We start from the raw sequence: 25,541 nt of genomic DNA on the forward strand, positions 1-25,541 counted from the left end.
TTTATTTCTTTCCATCTATTTTGTAATTATAACACCCGATCAACCTGTTTGTGTTGTTGAAACAATTTTCTGCTCAAAGCAATGTTACTTTTATGCTAGTTTTTCAATTACATTCGAGCAGTACTGCTCGCACTATAAAAACATCTTTTTTTATATATTATAATTGTCACTATAATATCTTCTCACATGGCCCCCAAGTGATTGAGTAGCTTAAGGTGCTTGGTCACTTTCCATTGACCAATACCCGTTCGAACCTTATGACTCGCGCACTTATAAGTAATTATGAAAATATAGCAAAACAACGCACGTAATGAGCAAATACTTGTAAAAATACAATAATTGGCAATAATAACTGGCTGCACACAATGCCTTTTATTTCTCGTAAATAAATGGACAAATTTGTGTCTATACGAGTGATCAAACAATCTTACACTTATAAGCGACCAGCCAAATAACTGAACAGCCCTTGTTCAAAAACTAGTAAAAATAAAAACTAATTAATACAAACAATTTGTTGACGCGATTTTTCGCCAACAATAGATTAAGAAATCAAATAGGTAGATTAGTGATAAATTATAAATCGTAATGAAATAATAAAAACTCTCTTGAACACACACAACTTACGTGGTTCAGTGGTTAAAATCAACCTTGTGAATGTGGGAAATTCGATGAAGAAGCAAGGCACTCAAGAAGATGGCCTCACATACGTATGGGGCCTCACATAGCAAGGCTAGGTGCATGGATAGGCCCCCTTGATGTCGCGGCATGTGGAAGGCCGCGCATGGCCAAGGGGATAGCCTTGCATAGCGAGGCCCAATGCATGGAGAGGCCTCCTTGGTGTTGCGACAACGGAGGGCTACACATGGCCAAGGGAATAGCCTTGCATAGCAAGGCCCGATGCATGGAGGGGCTCCCTTAATGTTGCGCCGATGGAAAGTTGTGCATGGCCAAGGGAATAGCCTCGCATAGCAAGGCTCAATCCACAAAGGGGCTCCCTTGATGTCTCAGCCTGCGGAGGACCGCGCATGGCCAAGGGGGCAGCCTCGCATAGCGAGGCCCGATGCATGTAAGGGCCTCCTTGGTGTCACGGCGACATCAACAACCTCGAATAGACGCATAAGGCACCCCCACCTAAGGTCCTCATTATGCGAGGACCGGGTGCATTTAAAACATCCTCGGCAAAGGCCGTGCGCATAAGAACAATTGAGGGACCTAAGGACCTATCTATCCAAGGTCGTCCTTATGCAAAGGCCTCGGCAAACTTATGGGACTCACTATGAGGGGTCATCCCTATGCGAGACCCCCTCGCATCACGCCCTTGTAGATGAGACCATGCGAGACCCTTCACGATTCTGCCTTGAAGACCACTTCGCGATGCCATTGTCTCCTAAACCCCTTTATAGAACACATGCTTTGCTGATGAGGCCCTACCTTACTCTTTAAGGTAGGTGTCACCAGCAGAGCACGTCTCTAGTATGTTTCAACCAAGGTCGCCTCTTACAAGACATGAAGTTGGGAACATCTTAAGTATACAAGGGCCCATTTCCTACATCAACCTTTGGCTTTAAGGAGACCTACACTACCTTGGGACAAAATCTGCAAGCTTTCCAACACTTAGTAGAATACAAAGAAGCTTGGAGCAAAGGCATATCTTGGAAGAACAAGAACAACCATCATGTGCGAGGCATAAGTACGAGTACGGAACGTACTAGACTGAAGAGGTCAGAGGCGTGGCCCTAACATCCGTATAACACATGTAGCGGTGGTACAAAATAGTACACAGAGTGGTGGAACTACCTACATACCTCTGACCATGTACCAGGGCCGACACCACACCCTTCAGCACCACTACAATATATGTCACTACCCTGACATTGTACTTATGTACTATCTTGTCCCCTAGACCACTATGTATTAGGAGCCATTAAAGCTCCACTATAAATAGTTCATCACCCCTCAACCAATGGGGTTGGAAAAATTCATTGTAGAGAGAGATAGTAAAGCAATAAATGAGATTTTCCTTCATGGTTTTTCTGCATGTTTCTTTCTCAAGTTTTTCCTAAGTTCAATCTACGCATCTTGTGGTAACAAGCTTTGAGTTTTCCATCCATATATCATTTACGAGTTTCTACCATCAATAGTTTGGCACCGTCTGTGGGAAGAAAAAGCATCAAGCCAACGTTCTTCCATCACTTCCAACAACAAAAAATTCCAAGGCGTTCAAAACGCTTACGACAACTACAAGATGTAGAGGTTCACCTGGACAGAGAACAACTGAGGGACTCCAGGAAAGACCCTCCTCCGCTTGAGCATGGAGATATGCCAGAAGAACATCCTCCCCCAAGGGAGGAGAGGGAAGCATCATCCCCGACTGTCCAGCCCGATGGAGGTAGTCCAGAGCTTCCAGCGCACCCATATCCTAGGCCCTCGGTGGCACCACCTCTGGCCATCGGGACCCAGGTCCCTCAACACGCAGGCCAGGCAAGAGTCCCCAAGTACACTTAGTGAGTTCCAGCTCAAGGACCCGCTTTTATGAGGATGAGATTTGCGAGTTACATAAAAATAATCGAAGGCTGGAAGCCATGCTAGAGAACATACAGGAGGTTTTAAACGACCTTCTACAAGGAAATTCGAGCATACCCCTTCTGAAGCAAAACGAGAAAGAGCGCGAAAGAGGGGAAACCACTGTCCCCGTAGACGATGGGAGAATCCGAATTTCCACGAGCAACACTCCCCAGACAAAGTACCATGAGGGACCTGGGCCGGCGAAATACCCCCAGGAGCAAAGACGGAGGGACGACGCTGGTCATAAGAGCGAAGCCGAAGTCACCTCCAAGGAGGCGCCACTTGACCTAAGAGAAAAGTTCAATGGAAGAAGGTCAGAAGTAAGGAGGACACCTCCTATGGCCCATCCGAAGGGTAGAGAGAAGAGAAAGGCCAACCCTACTGAGCTGAGGGAGTCCTTGAATAGGAGGCGACAGGAGCTAAACAACGAGATGAGGAACCTCTGGAGAAAGATTGTCATGGCGTCTGGGGGGCACATTACTGATGAAGAGTTAGTCACCCTTCATGCGAGAAATCGAGTTGGAACAGCTCCCGACTAACTTTAAAGAACCTCATATGACCCCATATGAGGGCACCTCAGACCCCAAATACCATTTGGATGCCTTTAATGATTTAATGAAGCTGAGAAGGATCAATAGTAGAGCAAGGTGTCACTGTTTCACGGTCACGCTAAAGGGGCCTGCATACAAGTGGTTCAAGAGGCTGAGGCCGGGGACCATTAGGTCATGGCAACAATTTTCTGACGAGTTTCTCCAACAACATCATGTCGTATGTGATTATACCTTGCCAGGCACTAGCCTCGCTAATATAAAGGAAGGAGAAGGAGAAAGCTTGAAGAGCTACTTCCATAAGTTCAACATGGAGGCGGCTAAAGTAGGAAGCCTAACCAGGGGAGAACATAAGATGGCAATCATGGCTGGAGTGTGACCAGGCAGCAAACTTTGGGATAATATGCTCAAAAGGGAGGTAACTAACTTAGACAATTTCTACGAATGGACACAAAATTACATTCATGTCGAAGAAGGCCACGAGAACCTAAAGGCATCACTTGTCAAGCCCTCAGCACCTGAAGGTTTAAATGACATAAAAAAGAAAAGGGTGTATGAGGGCCCAAGAGATGACCACTAGAGGAAGCACAAACACGGAGGTAATCCTAGGCAAACATCCCACACCTTCTACACTGACCTAACACATACTAGGGAGCATATCTCCGTAGCGAATGATAATCAGGTCCCCTTCAGGCGACCCCCACCAATGAAGAGAGATCGGTCAAAGAGATACCCTAGAAAGTACTGTCAGTATCATAAAGACATTGGCCACACCACAATGGAATGCACTCATACGCAGGGGGCACTTGGGTAGATACATCCGAAGAGAAAATCAAAGACCAGACGATAGACCACCCTCGCCACAAACACGAGATGTAGCCCCAGAGGTGTAAGGGGAGGTGAGGACGATCTTCAGAGGACCAGGATTCGGAGGAGAATCGAGAAAGGGGCAAGATAGATACGCCAAGGAAGCCAAACGAAGTCCACCCCCATGCACGCTAAGTTTAGAACAACGACCCTAAAAAAACTTTAACGGGGGAAATGACTCAATAACCTTCACCAAAGAAGACGTGCGGGGTGTGCATTCTCCACACAATGACCCTGTAATGATCCAAAATTACTAATAAGGCTTAAGGGCCTTGGTTAGTGTGTCGGGAGGGCATAACTAGATTATGTGTGATTTAAATGATTAACTGCATGATTATGTGATAAGCATGCCTATATGATTATTTGGATAAATGAGATGCATGATTATGAGTATTAGTATGCATGTAGGCCCTGATTAGGTTATAAGTGCATATTCATAATTTTGGCCCGTTGAGGGCATAAATGTAAATATTTGTGATAAATTGTTGAGACCACAATATTTTGTGGATATATTTGTAGCTTATGACTCGAGGAAATCCTAGTGAGCGGTTTAGCGGAAAGGTCACAGCGGGGATTTATACCCAGCTCGGGGGAGCCTGGGGGTATTTCTGGGAATCTGGGAAATATATTGGAGACTATTTGACATTGAGGAAAACAATTTGTGATTAGTTAGGTGTTGAGATGCAAGCAGTAATTATTAGGGACACTCGAGGGTGGGAGCAATGACCAAAATGCCCTTAGAATGTTTTAAGGTTTAGATTTTAGTGGGAGGGAAAAATGGTCATTTGGTTTAATAAAGGGATAAATGATATGCTGATTTTATGGAGATAGTGGAATTGTTAGAAAGTGTGAGAAGCTGAAGGAAGAAAGAAAGAAAGAAAAACAGAACACCTAAGTTTACCTTATTTTCTCTCACTCGGTTCCCTTTTTCTTCACCATCACTTGAGGAATTTTGAAGCTTTAACTCATGAAAGCTTGGGCTGGAGCTTGGGGCTAGGATCCTTGGTGAAGCTAAGAGATTTAGCGGGAGTTAATTACTCAATTAAGGTAAGGTTTAAAGCTATGTTGAGATTGCTGAGTTTTGGTGAGTTTGGTCTGAATTTTCTAACCTTGATAAGGTTGATTATGATCTTGAACTTTGGATGGGAATTCAAGGTATTAGGCTTGAGGAATTGAGGAGCATAAGGCTGGAAAGGAAACTTAGGTCGAATTCCCCACTTAAGGTATGAAATTATGCGCTTGAACACTTGAGTTTGTGGGTTGTTCTAGTTTTCTGGTTGAGTTCTTGAGTTTTGGGTTCAATTCTTGTTTTTCATTGTTTGATGGTGCATGTGGTTGAATTTTAGGTTGTTGGGCCTTGTGGGGTGAGATGTAGTGATTGGTAGGCTTGTTTTAAAATATGGCTGAGGTTTGGAAGGGTTCTAAGGGGTTTTGGTTCGAGGAAAATCGAAGGAAGAAAAATAGAGTGTTGAAGGTTCTCTGACTAGCGCTGTAGCGCTAGCCTTCGGGCGCTACAACACTAGGCTTGGATTTTTCTGGGGCTTTTGGCTCTGCTTGTAGCGCTGTAGCGCAAACCTGCCTTCAGAAGTGGATTTTTGGGTTATTTCTTAGGGTTTTTGCCCGGGGGCTCGGGGTTTGATTCCACCACCCCGTTTGGTGGAATTAGGGCTTCCCAAGGGCTCGGGATTGGTCCCGAGGTTAGGTTATAGAATTGAAGTTTAGTGATGTTTCTAATTTATGGCTGTGACTAGGTGTACGCTAGGGCTCGGACGGGATTGTGCTTGAAGGTCGATTTCACTAATCAAAGCTATCGGAATCGAAGGTAAGAAACTGCACCCGGTTATGCATTTGTGTTGGGACTAAGAGCTCCCTATATTCATATGTGATGTCATGAGATGGTATTATGCCATGGGACATGTGATAAACGACCTAAGTGTGCTGGATTCAATATTTGCACATAGGGCGCGGCTCGGCCACTGGTAGTTGAGGACAACTTAATATTCACTGAGCTCGGTTTAAGCAGGTCGGAGTCAGTGGGATAAATAGGGGATGCGACCTAAGGGCGTCGACCCTGGTTAATATATGAATTGGTTGTTAATGTTAATTTGATGAACTTGGTATGTTGAATGCTTGATTATGTGAATACTGTAGATTGATGAGTATATGACTATGCTTTATGAGTTATCTGATTGATTGATTAATGATTATGCTCTGTTATCTGGATTTCTTGCTGGGCCTCTGCTCACAGGTGCTACGTGGTGCAGGTAAAGGTAAGAGCAAGGCGGACCAGTCCTGAGTAGGAGAGCTCCAGAGGCTGAATGTACATAGTCAGCTGATCGGTCACCACGACCGAGGAGTGATACAGGACAGGAGAAACTTAAACGTCTGTTTTGCCCTTAGAGTGGCCAGTATATGTTTATAGCCTGGAATTTTTGTAAACTGTCTTTTAAACTCTATTTCTTTTTGGATCCCATGTTCAAAATGTTAAATTATGTGAAATGTAACTTTTGTAACCAAAATCTTTTAACCCTAGTTCAATTATAGTTTCAGTAACACGTTTCCAACTAAATGACTTGATTAGCAAGTATTGCACCTTTATAAACACATAGAATAACGGTCTTGGCTATCCAAGGCATTACAACTTGGTATCAGAGTGTCCTAGGTTTAAGGGTTCTTGAAGACTAACTGGACATGTACATTCACCGCTAAAGACAAGCTCGACTCAGGGTTTGGTAATTGTGTATACCTGTTTATATGCTTAAATGATTAGAATGGAATATGAATGCAGATATCTATGTGATTAATATGAAGTATGAGATACTGATAGGGCCTGGCCCTTGACTGTTGTGTGATGATATTGAGGCGTGCTTATTAGCATTGCTATTGTATGTGAATGAATATTTGAGTAAATTGTTATATCTTGATTTCTTGTGAATGATTGTGTTCCATTGGTGGATTTTGGAAAGGCTATTACCCTGTCATCATAGTTTGATTGCCGAGTCATTGATTGCAGATTAACTTGGATAACTATGAGTCCAAGAAAATCTACGCGACTAGCCGGCACTAGGTCTGAGGCAAGAGATGATGACCAGGGTCAGACCCCTCCGCCTATCCCTGAGAACTGGCAGCAACTTATGGCAGACATGCAAGCACGGCTACAGAGCCAGGATGAGCAGATCCAACTTCTGCGACAATAGGCTCCGTCAGGGAGTGATGCCCCTATTGTGCCACCTGTAGTGGTACCAGTTGTACAATTAGTAGAGGTTGGGAATAGATGGGAGCTGTTGTATGAGCGGTTCAGGAAACAGCATCCTCCAACTTTTGAGGGAGGACCATATCCACTAAAGGCTGAATAGTGGATGAGTATGGTCACTACTATTTTGGATTTTATGAGGATAGAGGGTCATGACAGAGTGGCCTGTGCCACATATGTAACGTCCTGCATTTCGGGTACCTTTAAACGACTCGGGTCGGGATTTTTCCCTCGGGTTAAGAATATTATTTTAAATAATATTATATTTTGTTTGTAAGTATTCCATGAGTTATTGCTAGCCAAAATATGAATTTTGTGATTTTAAAAGTCAAGATAAGACTTTCGGTCCTGGACCGACACAAAAACCCTGATCGGGTAAAAATCTCGGAAAATAAAACGAAAAATCATGGCAATTATATTTTGGGCATAAAATACATTCATAAAAGTTAAAGTTTGGTCAAAAATAATAAACCTAAAAGAAAATGGAAATTTTAGGGCATTTTGTGTTAAATGCCTAATTTTGCCGAAATGGGGAATTTTATTCCATGAATGGACCTTAGGTTAAATTTTATTATGTGATTAATTAAATTAAATGTGAGACATTTAATTTAATTAATTAATGTTAAGTTTGGTGATTAAAACTTAATAAGAGTGAAAAAATGTGTCAAAAGTCAATTTGGACTTTTCTTCTTATAAACCTTTATTAACCTTTATAAAAAAAAAAAAAAAAAAAAAAAAAAAAAATTAATGGTCACATATATGGAAAATGGTGGCTGGCCATGTGCTATTTTAGAGTGGTGTGAACCCAATTTTATAAAATTCAAATCCCATTTAATTAAGAAGTCAAGTGGGCAAGTGGGTAGAAAAGCACTCAAGTGTTTTGTGATATTTTGAAGAGTTGTGTGAGCCATTCTAACCCCCAAATCCGACCACTCTCCCTCTCTCATTCACTCTCATCTGATTTTTGGAGACTCTCTCAAGTGTTCTCTCCATTTTCAACCCCAAGAACACCAAAGAAACTTGGAAGCTAAGTCTTGGTCTAGGAAGGGTTTTCCCTAAGGTAAAGTCTCATTAATCTAGACTTTTGTCAAGTTTTAATCATAGAGTTTCAAATAGCTAATTACCTATGTTGTTGGGGGAAGTTGGTTAGGGTTTTTGAAAGGTTTTGGAGGAGCCAAAGCTAATAGGAAGGTCCAAACCTTAAGCAAGAACACCAAAGAGGTAAAAAGTTTACTTTTGATGATTTTGTTGTAGGGTTTTTAGTTTTACGCATTATTTTGTATATCTAATGCTTAAAGTTTCTTGTTGGTGATGTAATAAGGTTATGGTAGTTGTTTAATAATTTTTATGATGCATGTGTATTGATTTTTTAAAATGGGAACCAAAACCCCCAAGGGTTTTGTAGGATACCCTAAAACAAAACATATTTTGAGCTGTGACTTCCAAGGGGTCAAGCAGCCACTGTATATTGGTTTTGTAAAATTTAATTGTACTGTGATGTTGTTGAGATTGAGTACATAAAATTGAGCTTTTGAAACACAAAAAAATGTTTAGAAATGAGTAAGTTATGCTATTTCAAAGTTTAGGTAAAAAACTGTTTTTTCGTATTCTTATTTTCGGAACCAAGTTTGGACAGCCACTGTATAGGGCAAATGAACCCAGTTTTTTCTAAAATTTTGTGGACATATTACTGGCATAACCTATTATTCCACTGTAAAATTTGGTAAGAAAATATTGAACGGTTTGAAAGTTATTAACTGTCAAAGTTTGGAAAAAATAAGGACTTGAAAATAAGGTCATTTTTACCTCATTGTTGGAAAATGATTTCACCAATCAAAAATGCTCATTTTGACCTAAGATTTTACAACGGCCTAAATGGCATAACAAAAATGGAATTGGGAAATTTTGGTAACAATTGGGTAAGTAAATTTCACGTTATGAGCTAACGAAGTATGTAGTTAAAAATGTGAAAAATAGGTTTTTCACACTTAGTGTAAAAATGAGATTTTGAAACATAAGGTAAAAAGTAAAATTTTGTTTATTTCAAGATATAAATTGGTAAGTCTTGAAATCATATTTTCACTAAAATTACCCCTTTGAGTTTAAATGAATTATTTTTCTAGTAAGTAAAATTGATTAATTGCTTTTGGGAAAATTAATTAGTCAAGATGAGAAATTTATAACGGTTTTCCTAATTAAGACAAATTAGGAAATTTTCTTAAAACGGTTTTTAGATATTAAAACCTTAAGAAAAATAAAAGAAAAATTTTAAGAGTTTATTTTCTTTAAAAATAATTAAGGAATTTATTTGTATTTTCTGGATATAATACCGGCTAAAATCTTACATATTTTAACCGACTAGTCGAAAGTGCGGGTTAATAGTGATACCTTGAAAGAGTAAGATTTTTAGCGGGTTGTGGGGAAATACCATTGTGATACCCGAGCCTAGGTATCGAGACCTTAGGATAGGTCTCCCCGAGACTTAGGGTTTAGTCTCGAATATTTTGTATAACTTTCCTTAATAGGTTTAAAACCAAATAAGGATTATAAATCCTTACAAATGACTTTTATTAAAATGACCCAACTGCCCAAAATAATAATAATGAATTATGAGTGCCATAATTAATCCGAGTATACTGTATGGATAACTACAGTATTGGCTAAGCGTAACTGGACTGAACGTTGGAGGGTGAAAACCTGCTGAGCGCTAAGGACTCCAAGTAAGTCAACTTATATTGTATGGCTGCAACATGAAATGATTATTGTCTTGTATGTTAGTATAGGGATACATGCATATACATAGGCTGTCATAGAAAGTTGCTTAGAGACGTTAGTCTAGTGAGTGCTGATTTAGAAAATATGAACGGTAGAAGTCCGTCATATCCTAGACAGTTGATCCCCGTCACACTGCTTGATTTTATTTATGTCCGGTTCATTACCGCGACGAGTGGCCATGAGATGAGGATAAGCTGGTTAAACCTAGGGGCGCCAAGATAAATGGGACCTAGGGGCCCTCATGCTTACTTAATCATTGGACGGTTAGAATCCGAGCAAGTGCTCTGATAAGTTATTCCCGGATAGCAGCCATGAATATTGGCCATTCCGTGAGAGTGCCTAGAGATACTAGGGGTTGCCAAGATTGAGTGAGGCTGAACACCCTAGGGGCAGCTGCTCACCAGCACCACTGATTAACATAGAAGTCTCCGTAAAACCGTGTAAATTTGATTACACTCTTGAATAAGTAGCGATGCCCTAGGTAACACGATAGTTACCCTTGATGAGAATATTTATTGGCTAGATCTTAGTGTGGGGACTCGGTTCTCTTTTACAGATTAGCAATTATGTTGGAGGGCGCATTACGCATGAATTGTTGGAAATTGTCGAGCGTTGGTCTCGAATTATATTGTGATATATTATATCTGCTTGCTCTGGGATTTTCTGAGTGCAGGGATATAATTGTTGGTAAGATATAGTTGTGATATAATATATCTGCTTGTTCTAGGATTTATCTGAGTGCAGGGATATAATTGTTGGTAAGATATAGTTGTGATATAATATATCTGCTTGTTCTGGGATTTTTCTGAGTGCATGATTTTTATCTAGATATGAATTAATTTATCCCTTGTTATCAGGCATGACCATAAGTTTGACAGGACGCTTTGGCGTTCTTGAAATTGATTGTGTAGGGTCCGGATGGGTCCGGATCCCTATTTCTCTATCTGCTTTGTTTGAAAGTTGATCTTACTAAGCGTTTTCGCTTACCTAGTTGTTTCATGTTGTTGGTAAGTGCAAGGGCAAGGGAGAGCAGTGAGCGCTGGAGTCTTCCTTGCAAATGTACATGTGGACCGACCTTTTGGGAAGCCGTTTTATTTTTGGAAATGTTGTGTAATTTTCCTAAACTAGGCTCACTCTACTCCTTATAAAACATGTTTGTAACTAAATGTTAAGTATGGCCATACGACTTTTTAAAAAGTTTTTTTTTATACGGGTTTTTGAGACATTTTGTTAAATGAAAACATTTATATTTCCGCATTATCGAGTCTTGAAAATCCGAGACGTTACAACATATATGCTGAGAGAGGATGCCCGTATTTGGTGGGAAGTGGCATCACAGACTAGAGACGTCACGACTCTGAGTTGGGAAGGATTCAAGGACTTGTTCAGTCAGAAGTATTACAATGTTGCCATCAGGGTAGAAAAGGTTAATGAATTTGTGGGGTTGGTTTAGGGCAACATGATAGTTACAGAATATGCCCTGAAGTTCAACAGACTTGCGAAGTTCGCACTGGATCTTGTGCCTACAGATGTAGCTAGGCAAGACAAATTTATTAGAGGGTTTAATGCTATGATAGCCCGAGATGTGAGGATTGCAACAGTACCTGGGGGGACAACTTTGTTGGAAATGTGCCCTGAAAGCATATGTAGTAGACATTGTTTTTATGAAATAAATAAATAAATTGAATTTGTTATGCATATATTTTATGGACTATATTATTCTATGATAATATTATGTAAATATCAGGAAAATTCCTAAGTTCATGAATGTAATCTCAAACACGTATTAGTACGAGAGGATTGTGTTTGAGATAAATGAACTTGAATAGTTCGCAGTAAAATAAAGTTATGGAATCTTTAGATTAATTACTGCAAGTACGATCCACTAGTATTATGAATACATGTGATCTAGATCCGGATCACTAGTGTGGTAGGACACTTTAGTGGAGGTGCTTTATATATTGAGAATATATAGAACTGGACCAGATATGTTTATTAATACTTAGTTAAATACCATTTCGAAGTATTAATTAAATGTATCAACTGATGATCATATACAAATTGATCTTAATCCTGAAGTTACTATGAACTCCTGTTTATATTATATGAGTTCTTTGATTCACTTGTTAGGGTCTGTCAGAATGATCAGGCTAGAAACTTTTGTTTTGGGAACTCATTAATATAGATGGCTGGGGACATAGTATACAGATATAGAATCTATACCTTCTCGCAAGAGATTGAATGATGGTTCTCTTAAGGGTTGACTTTTGGGACTGAAAGGTTATTGAGCTCAAATTCATAATTTAGTTATGAATTAACCTTCACTAGTAGAGTCAATGGTACTTAAGGAAACAAGACATAATTAAAAGGGTAAAACGGTAATTTTATTCCCGATTAATTATGAACCATTATTAGAGGGTCAAGTTGTATGCAATGATTAAATCAATGGACGCTTTATGATTATAAAGTACTCAGTAAATGAAATGTCTATAATTACAAGAGTTCAATCTCATATTTATAGTGGAATAATCATGAGATTAATAAATTAAGATTATTTAATTAAAGAGTTTAATTAATAATCTCAAATTTATTGGAGCTTGGAATTATAGGTCCATAGGTCCCCATAGCGGCTCTATCAACATTGTTCAAGGTAAGAGTTGATATGAAGGGAAAATAATTTAAAGACATATTTAGGAAGAAATTTGTTCTTCAGGCCAAATATGCAATTATATGATAATAGTGATTAATTAATTAATTACAAATTAGTTGTAGTTAACCAAATTAATTAATATTTAATTATTATATAATTTTCGAAATTATATTAAATAATTAAATTAATTTTCGAAATTTAATTAAATAATTAATTAATTGTAATTTTCGAAATTATGATTAATTAAATATTTATTTTCGAAAATTTTGGGTTTAATTTATTAGTAGAATTAATTAAATATCTTTATTTGAGTGGGAGAAAATAATCTGATAAGTTCAAATTGGATTTGAATTTAAAAGATTAATATTTATTCAAATTATTAATTATATTTGATAATTAATTAAATAGATAGTTAATTTGAATTCAAATTTGAATTAGCTATCAGGTTGTTAGATCTTATCTGACAATGAAATTTGAATAAATAATTAAATAAAATTTGAAAAACTAATATTCCTAGTAATTAGGAAGCTACACGTTCACACACAGTCCATAGACTGTGTGTGGCGTGTAAGGCATGATATTTTTCAGGGATGGGATTTTCAATTTTATTTATTTAATTAATTAATTAATGGATAATTCAAAAATTGGATTTTGGATTTTTTTCATTAATGGAATAATTAATTAATTAAAAATTAAATTGTAAAATGGTTACAGATTTAATTTTTAAATTTTGAATATTTTCTGTTAAGTAAGACTGATCATATTATTATTCAAAATAAGAAAAATGAGTGTGAGACAACTCAGAACATTCGCTCTGTGAAAAATAGAACGATAGTTTTCTCTCTCCCTGAAAATAAAGAACCAATTCTCAGGCCTATTCTCTTGATCTCATGAGTTGAGTACATCAAGAAGAATCACAAATAAACTATCCTTCATTCTCTAAGTGCCCACACATTTCTTGAGGTGTAGAGAACGCTTTGGAAGATCTTGGTGTGAGTACGTGGGAGCGGCTTGGATAGGAAGATCGTTCTAAATACGAAAAGATAGCAAGGACACTTGATAGACTTCAAGAGGTATGATTTCTATTAGTATCTTGTTTATGATTAATGTATGTATATTAATGGATCCGCATATTTAAAGGTAGTTTAAATATGTTACAAAAATTTTGTTGTACACTGGGCCAACCACACCACCTTTCCGCTACATATTAGGAAACTCGTTCCTAACAAACTTATGCCCAGGCTGTTGAGAAGGCTCTTACCGCTGAGGAAGCGGAGAATAAGATCCAGAAGGAGAGCGCGGTAAGGCAGGAGAGTCGCAAGGCGGTGCTTCCCTATTTTGGGTTTGGTAGGGGCGGAGGCCCCAGTGATTTGAAGGGGAAGACCCCTGCTTCGACCGTTCCTGGTCCTGATATGAGAGGTCGAGGTACTCAGGGTGGCCGTCAAGGAGGCGGTGATTCGTGGAGGAGCTATCCTGAGTGCACGAGGTGCAGAAGATGCCATCCGGGTGAATGTCGGGCTAAGGCCTATTATGTGTGCGGGGTAGGATACCTCAAGAAAGACTGCCCAACAATGAAGAAAGGAGATGCAGGGAAGGTGGATAGCTTGACTCCAGCTCGAGTGTTCACCCTGACACAGGCGGAGGCCGAGGCTAGCCCCTCGGTAGTGACAGGTCAGCTTTCTAGCGCTGGCTCTCCTTTTACTGTATTGATTGACTCTGGTGCTACACATTCATTTGTTTTTAGTAAGGTGATTGATAGACTGTGTAGACCTAGTGAGTATTGTACTGCGGGGTTCGGGACTATATTGCCTAAAAGAGAACTGGTAGTTTATAGGAGGTGGATTAGAGTGTTGCCAGTGATGGTTGATGGTAGGGAATTGTCAGTAGACTTGATTGAGTTGGGTATGGAAGACTTTGACATGATTTTGGGGATGGATTGACTAGTTAGGTACGGAGCTACTATTGACTATAGGAACAAGATGGTGACCTTTGAGCTGGAGGGCGAGGATCCCTTTGTCTTTGTGGGAGCGGTTTATGAACCCTGCGTACCTATGATATCAGCGCTAAGAGCCAGCGATTTATTACAGGGAGGATGTATAGGCTTTCTAACTAGTGTGGTGGATACCACTAGGGTTTTGCCAGTAGGGCTGATTTTCTTAGAGGTCAAGCTTGGAAAGTTGTTGAAGATGTGAATCATAGGCAAGTTTGGGATATTACGGACAAATCTGATCAAAATGTTGATATTGATGTTGTCCAGTTCTGATCAGATTGGTGATATTGATGTTGTACATGACACAAACTCATCCAATTTTGTATTGTTTGTTGAGCTCGGATAATTGGATGTTCAACAATCTAATCAATTAGAAACATTGATAGACACTATCGCTTGACCTTATTCGACTGTTAAGGAAGATAATGATTTTATTAATGATGATGAAGAAGAAGACAAAGATGTAGTGGAAGCAGATGGTGAGGATGTATTGTTTGTTGACCTTAGTGATGATAACATCAATCATGTCTCACCGATAAATGTTAATTTGATTAGTGATGACAGTGACTATTCTGCTTAGTTTTTGTATCTGTGTAAGAAAAACTATATATTTCAAAAAAATTATATATTGGAAATATCGAGCGACTTATGAATTTGTTATGTTGTGGATGTTTGGAATTTTGTTTGGTAATTACAACTATATATTCATAAATAATATATATCTCATATTCATACTAACAAACAAATGTGGTCCTATTTAATTTAAAGATGTCAGCAGATGTAGCTTCATACCATAGTGGAGATGGCGGTGGTCAAGAACTGTCGAATCCTACGATGATCCCAACAAGTTGCGAGTCAGGTATTTTAATTTTTATCATTTATGTATTCTAACGAGACCCTATTATACAACATGCTAAAGTTTTTTTTTTTGTGTGTATTTAAAACAATACAGCAGCCCCACCAAAGAGAAAAAGTCGTGGGGCTGCCTCTGGGAAAAAATTAGAGGACATAAGGCGAGAAGTTGGATATCCACTCCCCATAGCGGTTGACCCCATCACGTACAAGGTGGTGGGAACTGAACATGTTTTTGTCCGCCTTTTGGGCACCCAAGTCACGTCTTTATGTCTAGGAAATTACAAGGATTGGGCACATGTCCCAAAACGGTTTAAGGACAGTGTCATTAAAAAAGTGAAGGTAAAAATTATAGAATTTACTTTAAAAATAATTTTATTATAATTCCAATATTATTAACATGTCTTCTTTTGATTGTAATACTACTATCAAATAAAAAGATGGGATGATTATGACACCTTTATGGATGGTATCAATGTTGAGATGGCAGAGAGATACCGAGATAGGAAAACTAAGCGGCACGCCCACTTCAAAAAGTTATACAAAGGACCAGATGATTGGGACCAGGTCCTACAGAATCCACCCAAAGATGTCAAAAACGATCAATGGAAAGAAATTTTTGAGTTTTCACGACTTCAGAGTTTATTACACGCTCAGAGAAGACCAAAATAAATTGAGACCAAATGAATTACTCTACAACACAAAGCATGAAATCATTAGCAGCCACTCGTAAAAAAGAACAAGAAGTTTGTCAACGATGATGTTGAACAAGATTATGTAAGTTTATCTTTATTATATGTCAATTCAAATAATTATGTTTTTGTTTTGTTTCTAATGTTTTCTTACAACAGGAAAAGTTGAAGTTAACTCTTGAAGCTGAAACTCAGCTGACAGTTGAATCTGGCACCGATGATTCCTCCTTAGTCGATCAAATGAAGATACTACATCAAGTTCTTGGTGAAAGGCGGGCCCACGAGCAAGGAGTTGGCCACAAATTAAACGGTAAAGCATCAACCCATCCCTCCCAATACACTCAGTCTTAGGTGCCACCTCAACAGTTGGTTGATCACTACTACAAAATACCCTTTACCAGTCACTTTCTTAGGACACGCACCCAAATGTATGTCCTAAAAAATATCTCTGGAGTTTTTAGGACTCTCATTGAGAGTCCTTAAAAAATATATTTTAGGACTGACAATGAGTGTCCTAAAAACATATGTGAGTCCTAAAAAACTTGAATATAAAATTTAAGAGTGGTGACTTTTAAGGGCTCACTTTCGGTGTCCTAAAAGAGTATTTAGGGCTCCCAAAGTGTGACCTAAAAAATATTAAGTAAAATTGGGTGAAAAAACTATTATTGGGTCGAATTGGAAGCTGCTTATACCATTTTCTCAGCAGAAAAAAAAGAACCATTTCGAATTGGGGCTTAGGGTTTCAACGACGGCATGGGGCTGGTGAAGGCGACGGGCGACGGGTTTGATGGTGGTGAAGGTGACATCAGCGGTTGGGGTTTGAGGGAGGCGACAGCTTCAAGCTGGGTTCTCGACAGTTGGAGGGTTCTCGGCACCACTGGGCTTTTCTTCTCCGGCGACGACACTTGGGCTTCTTGGCTCTGGCAACGGTACTGTAGCAGAGGTGGCAGTAGGTTTTTTTTTTGTTGCTTTGTTTCTTTAATCCATTGAAGCCAAGTCCAGTCCAATCGAAGGAGAGGAGCTTGCCTTTACCCACTGAAGCTCCGACCTAGTCTTAGAGCTTCTCAAGTTCATTCACGTACGAATCAGTTACAGCTCCTATATTTGTCTATGGCGTCCTCTCCTTGAATATGTGATTAAGTGACTCACCTGAGGTATTTTTTTTATTTTTTATTTAGATTTTGAAAACTGATTTGCAATGTTATTTAAGTTATTCTGATTCAAATTTTGAAATCTTATTGATAAAGTGATATGTGGGACATATGAATTGTTTGAAATTGAGTATTCTGATACTAGGACAGAGTTTTAGTTTGTAAATTGTTTGATTATGATATTATATATATGTAGTATGTGTTGAACTTAATCCCAACTAGGGACAAACTGATGACCATAATCCAGGGTGGGAAAAGTATAATACTTTATTAGGAAAGGCTACCAATTCATTCGCCAAAAGCAACAAATCCATTACAAAGTTTAAAGGCTCTGAAAAAAGTCTCCATAATGGAAAAAATGATTGATATAGTAAAATAAGAATTGAGTATCTTATTCGAAGACTTTGACAAAACTTAAGAAACAGAAATACTTGATAAAGCTTATATTGACTTTTAAATAGGATAAATCAATTTCACAACTCATAACCTGGCAAAGTGGACACTTAGGTATAATATACAGGGTGAAGTATTGCTTTGGTTGTTGTGTGAGTGTTTTGGTATAGCTGCAGTTGTAGTTTTTGTTTTGCTCAAAAAAGTTGTACTCATTTAATACATTGTATTTGTTATTCTGTTAGTGTAATATGCTTGGTCTGCATAATTTATTGATTAGTGCATTTTTTGTCACCAAGTATTGCTTTGTAGCACTTTTATTTTTTGTATCAGTTGTTTTGTATATGGCATGGACCATCTATATTTATATATGTTTATATAAAATTGAAATAGGGTAGGCAATAGACACTAAGTCTGGCTATATATACATATAAGATATATATATTTCAAAAAATTGGTTGAAAAGTAGTTGTTCTGATTGTTTTTTTTTTTGTAACATTTGATTATGTTTATATGATCGGCTTCAGTAGTAAAACTGCTAAAAAGTACTAACACTACTACAAAAACGGGCTTTTTCGACAGTTTTTAACTGTCGCTATTGAGCAATGATGACAGTCGACTAACTGTCGTATTTGCCTATGTCAGCGTAGGGGTAGCTACGCCGACAGTTAATAAGTGTCGTCATTGCTAGCTACACCGACAGTTAATAGGTGTCGCCGTTGCTGGCAACGCCGACAGTTATTACGTGTCGCCATTGCTGGCAACGCCGACAGTTTATACGTGTCGCCGTTGCTGGCAACGCCGACAGTTTATACGTGTCGCCGTTGCTGGCAACGCCGACAGTTTATACGTGTCACCGTTGCTGGCAACGCGACAGTTAATACGTGTCGCTGTGACTGGCAATGTTGACAATTAATACGTGTCGCCATTGCTGGCAACGCCGACAGTTAATACATGTCGCTGTAACATTAAATTTATATATATATAATAATTTTTCAAAATATATTTTTTTTAACTTTTAATTATATTTTTAACAATTGAAGTTTGATATAAATTTAAATAATAAAATTCATTCAATTAAAATATAAATAATACATCAAATCCCTATGAGATTAAATAATTCTCAATAAAAATTCATTATAATTCTCAATAAAAATTCATTATTTTCAATATAAATAATACATCAAATCCTCAATGTACATAATTCTTACAAGCAAGAAAAAAAATAATACCCAACAACTTAAAGAAGAATTTCTTGTTGCCTTGGTTCTCTTATATAATTGTCTTGGTTCTCTTAAATATCCAAGTAGAGTTTTAGCCTACAATATAAAATAAACACCATTAAAGTCAAACCAAAACTAAAATAAACAAAGAACTTGAGGTTGCAGAAAAAATAAAAATGATGAATGTGGTTTTCAATCACAAAAATGATTTATATAAAAATTGTATTTTTCTTATCAAACTGGATAGCCTCACGAATTAAGTAGTTTGTCTTAGTTCTTTAAACTAAGGAATACATATCTGTCAGTCTCAATTTAAAAGTCTTCGTTCTTTAAACTAAGGTGATGCTCGGCATTCTCTCTATAGTAGCAAACTAGAGACTCATAGCTACAGTTTAAAAGACAAAATCTTAAAAGAAAATCAGTATATGTGGTGTATGGGTGGAAAGGAAAAAATAAATATCACTAGATAGCTAGAAAACCAAAACTACTTTTCAACCACGAACCAAAAGTAAAAGTGAAAATGGTTTTACTTGCTAAATTAAGAGAAGTACCTTTGAACACTTCAGCAAGTAATGAAATAGTTGCATAGTCATACATGTACTTGCCATTGCTTTGGGAAAGAGTAGTCAATGTTCCCTAAATTATTTATAGAAATAGAGCATATATAAAATGATTTGAAATAACATATATAAAATACTGAAAGAATCAGAATATAAAAAAGAAGACCTGCAAACAAGATCCCATTTAACATCTTTAACATTTTTCCACGCATAAAAAAAACTCCCCAAAAGATCAAACCAAAGCAGTAACAAAAATACATTCAACAATTAGCTCGGATAAGCAACACAACATAAATTAGCTCAGATACAAATCTGAAACAATAAAGAACTAAACATAACAAACCAGAGCAACAAAAAAAGATCGATATAAATTATAAAAAAATAAATAAACCAAGCGTACACTTGGGCTAGGCTTCTATAATCAAAGCCACCCACAAAAAGGAAAAAAAACTTACAGGGAGAGGCATTAATTCCAGTCGAACACTATTTTTAAGAAAGTTGATCCCCGCATAAACGCCTCAATTTCCTAAAGCTGCTTGTCTTCTTTCTTAAATTTCTGCATGAGTCCTAAAGAAATTTAAAAAACAAGTTTTGTGTAGAGAACCCAATAAATCAAAAACTCTTGTGACAATTATTAAGTACATGGAGATGGAGATTTTCAATATATATAGGGAAAATGCATTCGGAAAACCATATCTTCAAACAAATCTAGAATTTATTGCACCTATATCTAAAAAGCTAGCAGACCCCTATTGTTTCCAAGAAAGAAACACTAACTTCATGTTTCTAAAATGAAACAATATAAAGTGAGCACATTAGTCATTGTTTCCAAAAGTTACTTCTGTCATAATACACTTAAAATGAAAAGGCAATAATGGAAAATTAATTGTAATACTTTTTGAGTTCAAGAAAAGCAAAAAATAAAAATCAGAACTAATTAGTGATTTTGATTAATCTAATATTTCTCAACATCAGCCTCATTTTTCTTTATAAAATTGTATATGCATGTGTATATGTATGTAAAAATGATTGTTCCTTCTCAACAATGACACACAAGTCAAGTGCCAACAACCAGCAAATATATTTTTCCTGTTTCGTTCCCAACAAACAAGAACTCGTCAAAAAGCACTCTATAATTGCCTGATGAATTACATTAGCTCAAGTGCCAACAGCCAACAAAAAGATGAGAAAAGGTTTGTAGCTAGAATTTCAAAATGCTAAAGGAAAGAAAGTTCTAGTAGATGACTAAGAAGTTTATAATATATTAACCATGGTTAATTATAAGTTTAAGGCATGGGAAACTTTATTCTACATAAGTTTCTAATGTATTTACCATGGTTGAATGGCACACTTGTCATTTGAGAATACTGGTGGAACACTAATTATTTAACTCATGCACAGATGAATGGCACACTAAACATTGAGAATACTAGCAGCTTCATTACATTACAATACTTCTATCTCTCAATGGAATAAAAAGATTTTCATACACTGATTTAGTTATGAACACAAGTCTTTTCAATAATACAATGGATCTTATATATATAAAGAGGCATCCAAAATAAAGAAAAGTTTCTTTTGCAAGTGAGCTTTTATCATTGGGTCAATCTACTAGTTGATCTGTGAGCAAAAGCTCATATATTTGTAGCCCAAACTATAATAGCTCAACAATACTATCAATCATGACGATTAAGGGGAAAAAAACAGAGAATCAATATTTGAATACAAGAACCCAAAATTTCTTGTTCATTCTCAATAAATAAGTAAGCATTCACCAATATAGGACTTATAGGACATATAGAACCTTCAATAGCAGAAAGGCAAAGGAGATCTTCTAATGTTCAATACCAAATTCTTGTAGTGATTTATGTCATTGGAATAAATTTCAATAAATGAAAAACAAAAACTGTTCAAGGAAATAACAAAATTTATTGAAAAATAACAAAATTTACCATAAGTTTGCAACAGCACAATAACAACAGAAAGCAGTGGAAGTGAAAAGGCTTGAAGTAGCGGCCATGGAAGCAATTTACCCAGCTGCAAAAACAAGAATTTTATAACCAATTATAACAGAATCAGTTCAAACAAGTATTATAAGATAATAAGATAAATTCATGGGATACCATTCTATCTACTGAGATCCTAGTAAGCTTAGGAAAATTAACAGCAAACTAGCAATGATGCGTATTTTTGTTCCCTTTGACTGTAACAAAGTAATACTTATAATGATGATAACAAATTAAGCTCACCATTAAAATCTTATCTAATAACAAATTTCACCTGCTTCATCTTTCTCTTTCTGTTAGATTCACATAATCATAAACTAACATCAGCAAGAGGAAAGGCATACTAATACACATTTTCTCAAATCAAATTGGATTATCAATTAATCATGAACAAATCAAGTCAATAAGGTTCTTACTGCGTTCTTATATGAAACATAAAGCTACAAATGTGCAAGTTCGGAGTCATATTGCAAGGCCATTGAAATCTTTAAACAAAAATTTTCTCAGCAAGCTAGCTTTATAACTTTTTATTTTTTATTTCTGTCAGCAAAGGTTCAAGTTCTTCTTTCCCGTGTAGCTTCACAGTTTATGCATAGGAAATAAGCAGCCACAAAAAAGATAAGTCTTTTTTTTCCCTAAGCAAAGTGCATATTGCCAAAATGTAGAGAGATCTCATTCATGGGCATGCTTGGATATTTTTTTATGAATTAAAAATATTTCTTTCGTTTTTTTTTTTTTCTATTTTTTTAAAAAGGCAAAACATAAAAGTAAAAAATTGTTATCATACAAGGCCAAAGGTTTTCTAAAGAAAATAAAGTTTTCCTAAAAAAATAGGGTGAGGGTTTTGGCTAGTATATTAGTGTTTGCAAATTAAAAGGAAAAAAACTAGTATAGGAAGTTGTACCTGAACAGCCACCAATGTGTTTGCCCCCTCCTCATGAATTGGAAAAAAGAAAAACTTGAGATTTTAGTCTCACTAGACATCAATTCAAATAAAACATTGTATTGCAACTAAAGGAAAGCAAGATCATTGTGCCGCAAGTTTAAAATTGTGGTGTTAGTTCAGCCACTTAATCTGTTATGCTGATGTGGCTTTCTGTTATTGGCTGAGACTTTATTTTGTTAAGTTTAGATAGTTAATTCTGTTAAGTAGAATTAGCTATATATATATACTTGATAACATTGGTTTATGGGAGATATATCGAGTGAAAAAGAAAAGAGATTTTAGAGGGTTGTAAAGAGTTCAAGTGTTTCTGATCTTGATCTCTCATTGGAGTGAGCTCTCTGTGTAATTTTTGAAGCAAGTCTTATGGTGTAATCTCTTGTACTGTTCTCAAGATATTTGAATAAAGTTCTCAGCCATTTAAGGCTGTTCTACCCCTTGGATGTAGGATTACTTGTAATCCGAACCAAGTAAAATTCTGGTGTTGTTTTTGGCTCAATTTCTGTTTTGTTATTCTCTGTTTCTGTGTTAGTTCTTTTGTTGTTGTTTTACAACAAAAATGCACTGATTTCTGTTGTAAAAGTGAACTTCATGATAGAAAATGACCTTAAAAAGGAAGCCAACTTTAACAATAACAGCCAGACGAAATCAAGCATACTGCCAGTGGTCTAACAGTCCAGATGTATTTTGCATGCCTATACACATATCATATGTTTGCTAATACTATGCATTTGAAAAAGGGAATTCTTTCTGCCTTTTCTACATGTGAACATCAGTCAATGCTAAAAGTACAAAAAATGATAACGATAAAATTTATAATGGAGAACAGTCTACCATGTTGCAATGAATAAGGGAAAAGAAAAATGCATTTCTCATCTTATGTACAAATAAAATTTCAAGATGTTCTCGAGTAGTTATCAAGCATTAAAAGGCCCTACTTACCAATAAAAACATTGGGTACAGTATGTTGTCCTGTAAGCCTCTCTAAAAGTTTCTGTAACTGTGGCCCCTGGGCACCTGAGGGAGTAGAATACAAGTTTAAAATAAAAAACGATGAAACATCAGAAGAGAAAGTACTGTCTCTAAATATTAATCACAATGAAGTACCAAAGAGAAGAAAAGTAAAAAGAATTCAATTCACATCTGAATAAGCAAGGTGTAGATACTTTGGAATATCTAACTATACATCAGTTAAAAAGGCAAATTTGCCCAGATAGATGTGACTTATAGTATATTAACATAACTTAATTTTATTAGTTCCTTATTATGTAAGAAAATAAAGAGAATACAAGAACTCAATCCCAAAAGACTAATTCTTGGCGTGTAATCCCTCGTGTTTTGTTGCATTAAAAATCTCAGATTGGTTAGTGGTTACAATGTTGTTCACCAAGAAAACTATATCCAGCAGTGGAGGGTGTGTGTGACCTGGTAACCAAAACCAGGTTGGTGTTCTTGGACATTCTGTTTTGACAATGACTGCTTTTGACAATTGTGCTTATTCACACTTCCATAAATAATACAACGTTCTTGTTGATTTTTCTTATGTAGGACCAAATTTTCAATAAACGCACTAATCAACTTCATAATTCAACAACACCCATCTCACATATCCCTATTAATTGATTGGAGTTAGAGATATAGACAAGAGTGAAAAGAATACACACCCATCTAGTCCAATTCAATGACAGCGGCTCTACACCAAGTCTGTTGAACAGCGTTTTCACCTCGGTCGAATACCTTCAAAACAACACGATTCGAATAAATCATTTCAAAACAAACATTTCTTTTAAGCATGGGAAGAAGAGGTCTCAAGGGGTTTGAACTTACGAACACCATGTTTTGGAGTAAACAACAACTGGGTTTTCCTCCAAAGTCTTCTTCACGGTCTCTTCAAGCCGAGACCTGAAGGAGGAAGACATGGCTTGAACCGAGATGGGTCTGCTCCTTCTCGAGCCATGGATGCTCAAAATGCTTGTGTTCAACCAGTTTCCAGAATTTCAAGCGTTGTGCAAAGGAATTGGGCAAACAGAGAACCCGAGCCCCTTGCCGTCAGCGTGAGGTAGAGAGTTCGGTGTCTCCGTCTTCCCCGGCGTTAGCGTCGGCATCGTAGAGGTGGCGGCGTCGTTTGGAGGGAGAGGGGAGAGGGGAGAGGGGAGAGGGGAGAGGGGAGAGGGGAGAGAGGAGAGGGAGTGAATGGCAGAGAGAGAGAGAGAGAGGGAGAGAGGGAGAGAGGAGGACACGGATAGGAAAAGAGAAGAGGGAAAAAGAAAGAATGTGGTGGGAAATGTTAGGAGACTACATTTTTGTTAAAGAGGCAATGCCTCCAGTAACTGCATGTTATAGCTGTCGGCATTGCCTCGTTCAAAAAATGCAGACTATATAATTACCTAAGAGCACTCTCATCCGGTGCTCTACTTCAATCTTTAAAATACCTCTAAAAAAACACACATTTTTCTATTTTACCTTTAAGTTTTACATTTTACCATACACCAGATTCTCTATTTTTTTCTCTATATCATTTAAATATTATATTTTCAAACATTTTTTATTTATTTCAAATATTTTTTATAACTATCAATAATATCCTAATATATTTTAATATTATAATATTAGGTTAAAGGATGAATAGTGTACATTAAATATAGCTTGGTACTGTAGTTTTATCTAAAAATATTTGTAAAATACATCATCCAATGTATACCCATTTTTGTTAGTTTTAGCTATTTTTTACATATTTTGGTAATATAACTCACCCAATGTGAGTGCTCTAAGAGCTATATATTTGTTGCAATACGTTTTTATAAAATATTATTTAAATATATATATTAATAAAAAAATCATAACTAATAAATTTATATATTAAATTTTTTTACAATATTTTTTCGATTAATAAAACAATTCTTTTTTAATTAATACAAATTTTATAAATGTGTTAAGAATAATATAGTTAATTTTATAAATATGTTAAAGAATAATAAATTTAAATTTTGATATAAAAATTATTATAAATACAAAAGTTAATATGAAAAATTTTAAAAAAAATATCTACTTTTAAAAGTTTTTAATAAATACATAA

At 36.7% G+C, this 25,541-nt stretch overlaps 1 long non-coding RNA gene and 1 pseudogene across 1 annotated transcript; one reads left to right on the forward strand and one right to left on the reverse strand.

Annotated features, from left to right (window-relative positions):
- Positions 1-7,848: 7,848 nt before the first annotated feature.
- On the forward strand, positions 7,849-17,469 carry LOC133823044 (uncharacterized). Its single transcript, XR_009888106.1, has 8 exons — positions 7,849-8,293; positions 8,376-8,454; positions 9,888-9,953; positions 15,417-15,507; positions 15,601-15,842; positions 15,941-16,277; positions 16,352-16,502; positions 16,899-17,469. It is a non-coding gene; the product is annotated as an uncharacterized LOC133823044 (long non-coding RNA).
- A 1,371-nt stretch (positions 17,470-18,840) lies between these two features.
- On the reverse strand, positions 18,841-24,462 carry LOC133824905 (monothiol glutaredoxin-S10-like; annotated as a pseudogene).
- Positions 24,463-25,541: the final 1,079 nt, after the last annotated feature.

Source organism: Humulus lupulus, chromosome 3, assembly GCF_963169125.1.
Source record: "Humulus lupulus chromosome 3, drHumLupu1.1, whole genome shotgun sequence".
NCBI classification, from domain to species: domain Eukaryota; kingdom Viridiplantae; phylum Streptophyta; class Magnoliopsida; order Rosales; family Cannabaceae; genus Humulus; species Humulus lupulus.